The sequence below is a fragment of the Ursus maritimus genome, unplaced genomic scaffold, assembly GCF_017311325.1.
Source record: "Ursus maritimus isolate PB19 unplaced genomic scaffold, ASM1731132v1 scaffold_10, whole genome shotgun sequence".
Classification (NCBI taxonomy): Eukaryota; Metazoa; Chordata; class Mammalia; order Carnivora; family Ursidae; genus Ursus; species Ursus maritimus.
In genome coordinates this window covers 13,906,972-13,915,258 of record NW_024423344.1, presented here as the reverse complement: position 1 = coordinate 13,915,258, position 8,287 = coordinate 13,906,972, and the positions used below count along the sequence as shown (strand labels likewise).

The window sequence follows — 8,287 nt, the reverse complement described above, 5'->3', positions numbered from 1 at the left end:
AGATTTAAAAAGCAATAATTTGAACTAACTACAACACATTCTAACTACATGGGGAAAGGACCATTCTTTCAGTAAAAGTTATTCAAAAGCAAGTTATTACCATCCAGCAAGTAAGCAATTGGAGTGAGCAGAGTCTCGTGTTAGAGCAAGAATTAAGGAATCTTCTAGTTATCATTAAAAATTGTAGGCACCTCAGAGCTAGCTCCAGAGGAGCACAAAAATGAAAGAAATCTAAGTTTGGGGAAGACTACATGGGCAAAAAGAACAAAGAATAACATCAATCATACGATAATTTCTGATTTGTGCTTTCAAAGGACCCAAAACTTTTAGAATGTTTAATATAAAAACTTCAAAGTTAGAATGAAAACTTTGGTGTATTTGGTAATGGACAAATCCAGCATCATACTGGGAATGATTCCAAAAGCCATTTGTGTGAAAGAGAGCTTGGATCAGTTAGTGTTGCCTGTGTGCCGCGGGCAAGAATGGCTGGGTCAGGGTCTCTCCAGCGTACTTCGAGTACTTCATGCACAGAACTATCAGGATATTTACACATCATTTGATAATCATCTGTTTATACGATAGACCTTCTTCCTTGCAGCCCCAGCATCTGACAAAGAATCAATGAATCCATTTGTAAAGACAAAAATAATTACTCCTGGATTCTGAGAGAATGATGGAGTAGGAAACATCAGAAATCTGTCTTCTCACCCAGACAACAACTGCACTGGCAGAATCTGTCTGATGTAAGTATTTTGGAATCCTGGAGTCTATTGAGAGCTTGCAACAACCAGGGGAAATCTTGGCCAGTAAATTAAGACTTGGAAGGTAAGTTGTGGTTAACTTCAGCTCTCAGCACATTTGCAGCTATCTATCCATCACTCCCCAGCCCCATGTGTCCCTGGAGCAGCTTGCACACAGCTTATGAAAGCCAGAGGGGGCAAAAAGGACCTTGTCCTCCAAATATTGGAGATCTGTGCTCTGATCATTGACTGCTGCTTCTGATCAAAGGGGTGCAGTTGAAGGCAGGCAGCCATTGTTGTTGTACCTCCATCTTTGTTGAAAGCCACCCCCCCCCCCCAGCTGAAGTGACTTCCAAGGAATTTAAAGGCAAAACTTGATTGAGTTTCTGGACAAAGAGATTATGGGAATTATTTTACACTATTCTTTTGTATCACTTTTCTGTAAGTTTGGAATTATTTCAAAAGAAAAAGAAAAAAGAAAATTTACCATTGCAAAAATACATACATATATACACACATACATACATTAAGTAAATAAGTAGGCAAATACTCTTGCCTTAGTTGGGTTTTCCAAAAGCAGAGCAAGAGGGGTGCCTGGGTGGCTCAGCTGGTTAAGTATCTGCCTTTGGCTCAGGACATGATTCCAGGTCCTGGGATTGAGCCCCTTGCTGGGCTCCCTGCTCAGCAGGGACTCTGTTTTCTCCCTCTTCCTCTCCCCTGGTTTGTGCTCTCTCTGTCTCTCTCTCGCTTTCTCAAACGAATAAATAATATCTTAAAAAAAAAAAAGCAGAGCAAGAGATAATGACCTAGGTACGATATTTATCTGGGAAGTGATGCCAAGATGCAGGATTTGGGGGGAAGGAAAGTTGAGTGAGGCAGGGAAAAAAGAAAAGCCAATGTGATGATGTTTATTCACATAGATGTTGTTATAGACAATCTGGGCTTGACTGCACATTTCTATCCATTTTTATAAAGAAGCACTTCAATTCTCAGTAGAAACTTTATTGTCTAGGAGAGAGTGGAATGATATATTCAAAGTGCTGAAAAAACCCCCGCCAATCAAGAATACTTTACCCAGGAAAGTTGTCCTTCAGAAACAAAGGAATGATAAAGACTTTTCCGAACAAACAGAAGCCGAGGGACTACAGTACCACTAAACCTGCCTTACAAGAAATACTGAAAGGAGTTCTTCAAGGTGAAATGCTTGAAGATCCTAATTCATAACATGAAAACATAAAAATAAACAGGGCACTGATAAAGGTAAGTATATAGTCAAATTCAGTACACTCTAATTCTATACTATGGTAATGTATTAACTACTTATTCTAGTAATATGCTAAAGGACAAGAGTATTAAAAATAACTATAGTTACAATCCTTCGTTAATGAATACACAATATACAAGAAGTAAGTTGTGACATCAAAAATATGAAAAGAGGGGGGGCGCCTGGGTGGCACAGCGGTTGGGCGTCTGCCTTCGGCTCAGGGCGTGATCCTGGCGTTGTGGGATCGAGCCCCACATCAGGCTCCTCCGCTATGAGCCTGCTTCTTCCTCTCCCACTGCCCCTGCTTGTGTTCCCTCTCTCGCTGGCTGTCTCTATCCTGTCGAATAAATAAATAAAATCTTAAAAAAAATATATGAAAAGAGGGGAGTAAAAGAGTAAAGTTTTTATATGAGATTGAAGTTACTATCAGGATAAAATAGACTTGTGTCTTTAAGATGTTTTATGTAAGCCCATGGTAAGCCCAATGCAAAAATCTACAGTAGATGCATAAAAGATAAAAAGAAGGAAATCAAAACATATCACTGAGAAGTCATCAACTCACAAAGGAGGACAGTAAGAGAGAAAGGAAGTAAAAAGGGAAGTACAAAAAAACAGAAAATAATAAGATTGCATTAGTAAGTTATTAACTATTAATAATTATTCTAAATATAAGTGGATTTATTCTTCAATCAAAAGCCATGAAGTGGTTAAATGAATAAAATAATAAGTCTCAACTGTACGCAGCCTACAAGAGACTCACTTCCACTTTAAGGACACACATATGCTCAATGTGAAGGGATGCAAAAAGATATTCCGTGCAAGAGAATAGGAGTAACTGTATCTATAGCAGACAAAAAAGACTTTAATACAAAAGTTGTAACAAGAGAAAGAAGATATATATGTATGTGGGTGTGTGTGTATATAATATATATATTATATATACCACATATATAATAATAAAAGGATAAAAGGATCAATTCATCAAGAGGGTATAATAATCATAAATACATATGCACCCAACATTAGAGGTCCTAAATATACTAAGCAAACAGATTTGAAGGGAGAAAAGACAACTACTATCATAATAGTAGTACTTCAGTACCCCACTTTCAACAATGGATAGATCATACAGACAGAAAATCAAGAAGGTAACATTGGAATTGAACTATACTTTAGATCAAATTGTCCTGGGGCACCTGGGTGGCACAGTGGTTGGGCGTCTGCCTTCGGCTCAGGGCGTGATCCCGGCGTTATGGGATCGAGCCCCACATCAGGCTCCTCCGCTATGAGCCTGCTTCTTCCTCTCCCACTCCCCCTGCTTGTGTCCCCTCTCTCGCTGGCTATAAATAAATAAAATCTTTAAAAAAAAAAATTGTCCTAACAAAATGTATGCAACATTCTATGTGATAGCAGCAGAATACACATTCTTCTCAAGAGCATATGAAACTTTCTCCAGGATAGGTTATATGTTAGCTTACAAAACAAGCGTCATTCACATGATTGATCAAATGATTGATTGATTATTATTTTTAAGATTTTTTTATTTGACAGATAGAGCCAGAGAGCACAAGCAGAGCATTTATTTATTATTATAATTTTTACGATTTCGTTCATTTATTTGACAAAGAGATAGACAGAGCCCGAAAGCACAAGCAGAGGGAATGGCAGAGGGAGAAGCAGGCTCTACACTGAAGAGGGAGCCTGATGCAGCCTTAATCCCAGGATCCTGGGATCATGACCAGAGCAGAAGGCAGGTGCTTAACCATCTGAGCCACCCAGGTACCCCTCATTCACACTATTTAAATCATAGAGGTAACCCAGATGTCTGTCAATGAACAAATGAATGGATAAGCAATGGAATATTATTCAGTCTTTAAAAATAAATGTTGACATATGCTATAACATGGATAAACAAACATTGAAGATATTATGGTAAGTGGTATAAGCCAGTCACAAAAAGACAAGTACTGTATGATGTCACTTATATGAAGTACATAGAGTAGCCAGAATGATAGAGATGGAAAGTAGAATGGTGGCGGTACCAAAGGGCTTGAAAAGGAGGGAATGGGGAATTGTTATTTAATGGATAAACAGTTTCAGTTTTGCAAGATGAAAAGAGTTCTAGAGTTTGATGGTGGTGATTATTACATAACAATATGGAAGTACTTAATACCACTGAAGTACACACTTAAAAATGATTAAGATAGGGGCACCTGGGTGGCGCAGTCGTTAAGCGTCTGCCTTCGGCTCAGGGCATGATCCCAGCATTATGGGATCGAGCCCCACATCAGGCTCCTCTGCTGTGAGCCTGCTTCTTCCTCTCCCACTCCCCCTGCTTGTGTTCCCTCTCTCTCTGGCTGTCTCTCTCTGTCAAATAAATAAATAAAATCTTTAAAAAAAAAAATGATTAAGATAGTAAATTTTATATGTATTGTACTGTGATAAAATATTAGAAAAAAATTAAACATATGCCTCTTTGGTTCCTTCTACCATCTTCTTTCCCATCCTTCCTTCCTTTTTTTTTTTTTTTTTCCTTCCATTCCTGGTCCCTGGTAACAACTGAACTGATTTCTGCCCTTACAGTTTTCCTTTTTCTAGAATACAGTATAGAAATAGAATCACACAGTAGGCAGTGGACTTCTGTGCTGGCTTCTTTGATGTAACACTGCACTGTAGGGCCTCAATCTTGCTCCTGCATGCATCAACTTTGCTCCTTTTTATTACCGTGTGGTATTGTGTTGTATGGGTGTACCACAATTTGTATATCATTTTCCAGTGGATAGACATTTGGTTGGTTTCCAGTTTGGGGTTTTATGAATAAATGTGATGTTAACATTTACATACAGATCTTTTTGTGTGAGCTACTTATAATTTTTCATTTTTTTAAGTTACTTTTTCTAACTTCCCAGCATTCCCAATAGTGGAACATCAGTGGTCCTGTAAGTCACTGAAAGGTAGGAGGTGTCAGGAATTGATGAGGGCCAGTTCAAGTGGTTTTAACTGGATATGTCACTCTAAAATCTCTCCTTTATCCCCATTCTTCTTTGGTATTCCATTCGGTTTCAAATGCAGTTTTCTGATCTGACTCACATCTTAATTCCAGGCACTTGTTAGAAATTACATTGGTTGCAAAATGGCAGGAAGAAAAGATCAAATCTCTTTTGGATTTAAATTTGGAATGAAATGGGACTTTTGTTTAAATTCAATAGAAGCAGTTAACAAAGGAATAGAGACCTTAAAGATGTTTCATTAAAATTACCCATAATGCTACTCTGAGTGATTCATGGTTTTGAGCATTTAAATGAGTCATATTCACCCAAAAGCCTAAACTAATTTCTATTGTAAATGAGGTTCTTAGGGAAATTCTATTAACCATTTAAGCACCATGCAAATTTTCCCCAGCTTAAGTTCTACATCCTTCACAAAGGAGACTCCTACCTCAATCAATTTTCCCTTCTCTGATTCTCTGAAGTCCTTTTGACAATATTATTACTACTCATTTGCTTTCTTATATAAGGTATGCGGCTTTATTTAATTCAGTGTTGTGTGGGGATGCTTGGCTGGCTCAGTCAGTCCAGCGTCTGCCTTCTGCTCAGGTCATGATCCCAGAGTGCTGGGATTGAGTCCTGAACTGGGCTCCTTGCTCAGCAGGGAGTCTGCCTCTCCCTCTGTCTGCTGCTCCCCCTGCTTGTGCTCTCTCTCTCTTTCTGACAAATAAATAAAATCTTATAAAAAAATTTGGTGTGTTTCTGTGTGTGTTTACGTGTGATTTATGCTATAAGATTTAATCCTGGAGGAGCCCAAAAAGGATTTGGGGAGCAGGGCTATTTTCTTTCCATCTGGCATCAGCCATCAGCTCCAAGGTAAGCCAAGCTGGGTGCTTACAAGTACATCCAGGAGCTATGGAGGAAAAAGCAGTCCTATGTAATGTGCTTTGTTTTCAGGGTGCACCACTGGCAGTACTGCTAGCTCTCTGAGCCCCACAGGCCTCCCCACCCCACTCAACCCACCCAATTGCCTGAGAAAGTACACAGACTGGGGTACAAGGGCAACCAAGGTTATGTCATATATTAGATTCATATGCGACGTGGTGGCCACAAACACCCAGTTCCTAAGGGTGTTACCTACAACTAGCCTGTCCATCATGGTGTTACCAGCTAAAGTTTGCCCGAAGCCTTCAGTCTATTGCAGAGGAAAGAGCTGAATACCACTGTGGGGCTCTGAGAGTCTTGAATACTTACTGGGTTGGCAAAAATTCCACATACAAATTCTTTGAGGTTATCCTCCTTGATCCATTCTATAAAGCTATCAGGAGAAATCTTGACACCTAGTGGATCACCTAACCAATCCACAAGCACAGGGAGATCTGAGGGCTGGCATCTGCAGGCTCAAGAGCCGTGGCCTCGGAAAGGGTCACAAGTTCTACCACACTATTGGCTGTTCTTGTCTTCCGATATGGAGAAGACATAATACTCTCCAGGTCTACCATTACTGCTAATATAAGTAATGTTTGTGAAAGTCTTACCTAATAAACAATTTAGGAGAGTCAGAAAAGAAAAAAAAATTTAATCTCCAAAAGGTCAGGAATCACAGTCAGAGAGCATTAGAACAAAAAGTATCTTATAGAGATTATTATATTCTTCATGATTAAACAATTATGAAGCTGTTTCCGTGTGTTGAGTGCTCTATGTGCCAGGAATTATGCTGACCAATTTCTTTATATTTCATCAGTCAACTTAACCTAATCCCTATAGCCACCTCCTATTAAGGTGGCATAAGCAGTGGTAAAAAGATGAAATTTGGAATCGGACAGAACTGGATTCTAATTTCACCTCTGTTGCTTACTATCTGTGTGATATTAAATAAGTGTGTTAATCTCTTAAGGCTTTTGTGTTTATTAAGTGTTAACAAGAGTCACAATACCTCCATCATAACATATTACTAAAAGGACAAATAAATATAATGTGCGTAAGATTTTGAATACCTAGTAAACTCTCAAAAGAAAGAATTATATTGCTTATTTTATACAGATGATGAAATTGGGGTTCAGAGAGGTGAATTAATTTGTTTAAGATCACATATAAGTGGCTGAGCCAGGTTATGAGTTAAGACAGCCACTCCATACCTTATCTTATAAACACCCATTTCTCTTTTAAATTTTTTTAAAATATTTTATTTATTCATTTGACAGAGAGAGAAAGAGAGAGAGGAAGAACAAGCAAGGTGGGAGTGCAGAGGGAGAAGCAGGCTTCCCGCTGAGCAGGGAGCCCAACGTGGGGTTCGATCTCAGGACCCTGGGATTATGACCTGAGCTAAAGAAAGATGCTTAACCAATTAAGCCACCCAGGTGACCCTAAATACCCATTTCTTACACTTCTTTACTCATCCCTATAGCATCTGTTACACCTAAGTACCTAAATAAGGTGTACTATGATTGATTAGTTGAAGGCAGAAATATTAATGTCAGTAATTAGAAAAGGCGCTCTCTGTGCACCTTACTATCTAAATAGGATTGGTTATGCTTTCAATTCCATCCCCTGAGAAAGTTCAAATTGCACTGAGATTTCCAAGTAGTCCTAGAAGGTCCACATTTTCATGGCCTCCTCTGCTCCTGGGTCTCTGCTACTGCCTGTGTTATCTTGATCTCATACCCGAGACAGTCTTATCTAACTAAAGGAAGAATCTTCTGAGAGGTTGTCATATCTCCCTTCTCCCAAAGAGAGTTTCACTCCCAGTAAGGAGATGACCACTCACACTGGGATAGAGAGACCACATAAACAAATATTATCACCAAACTCTCATACCTTCCATTTGTTCTCCTAAAAGCCCATTTATCTTTCCTAAAGCCCATTTGTTTTCCCACAGACGCACTTTCTCCCTGCTCCCTTTCCACTATGAAACTGGCATACAAACCCCCTATTTCTAGCTGCTTGGGGAACCTCTCCATCTGAATGCTCCCTCACACAAAATAAACTTTTCTCTTGTTAATTTGTCTACTTTCAGTTATTTTACAATTGCCCCCCCATCCCTATCACTGGAATTAAGTGGGTAGAGGAAAAATTTTTCCTCCCAACAAAACTTTCATGTATCTCATATGTGTACACGGGGTAGACTTTCTTAAGATCTGAGAAGAAGGGACAGTTGAGTTTCATTTATTGTCTTTATTATGAGGCCATGCATCCTTCCCCAACACCTAAGTGTAGACTTTTCCAGTCATAGTCATCAATGAGTCCAGCAAACAAGGTTCTTCCTTTTAGTAAACACCTTCCTTCAAAAGTAACTG

The 8,287-nt window shown here is 39.1% G+C and overlaps 1 pseudogene; it reads left to right on the top strand.

The window, feature by feature from the left end:
- The first annotated feature begins 384 nt into the window (after positions 1-384).
- LOC103664415 lies at positions 385-6,502 on the top strand (annotated as a pseudogene).
- The last annotated feature ends 1,785 nt before the right edge of the window (positions 6,503-8,287 follow it).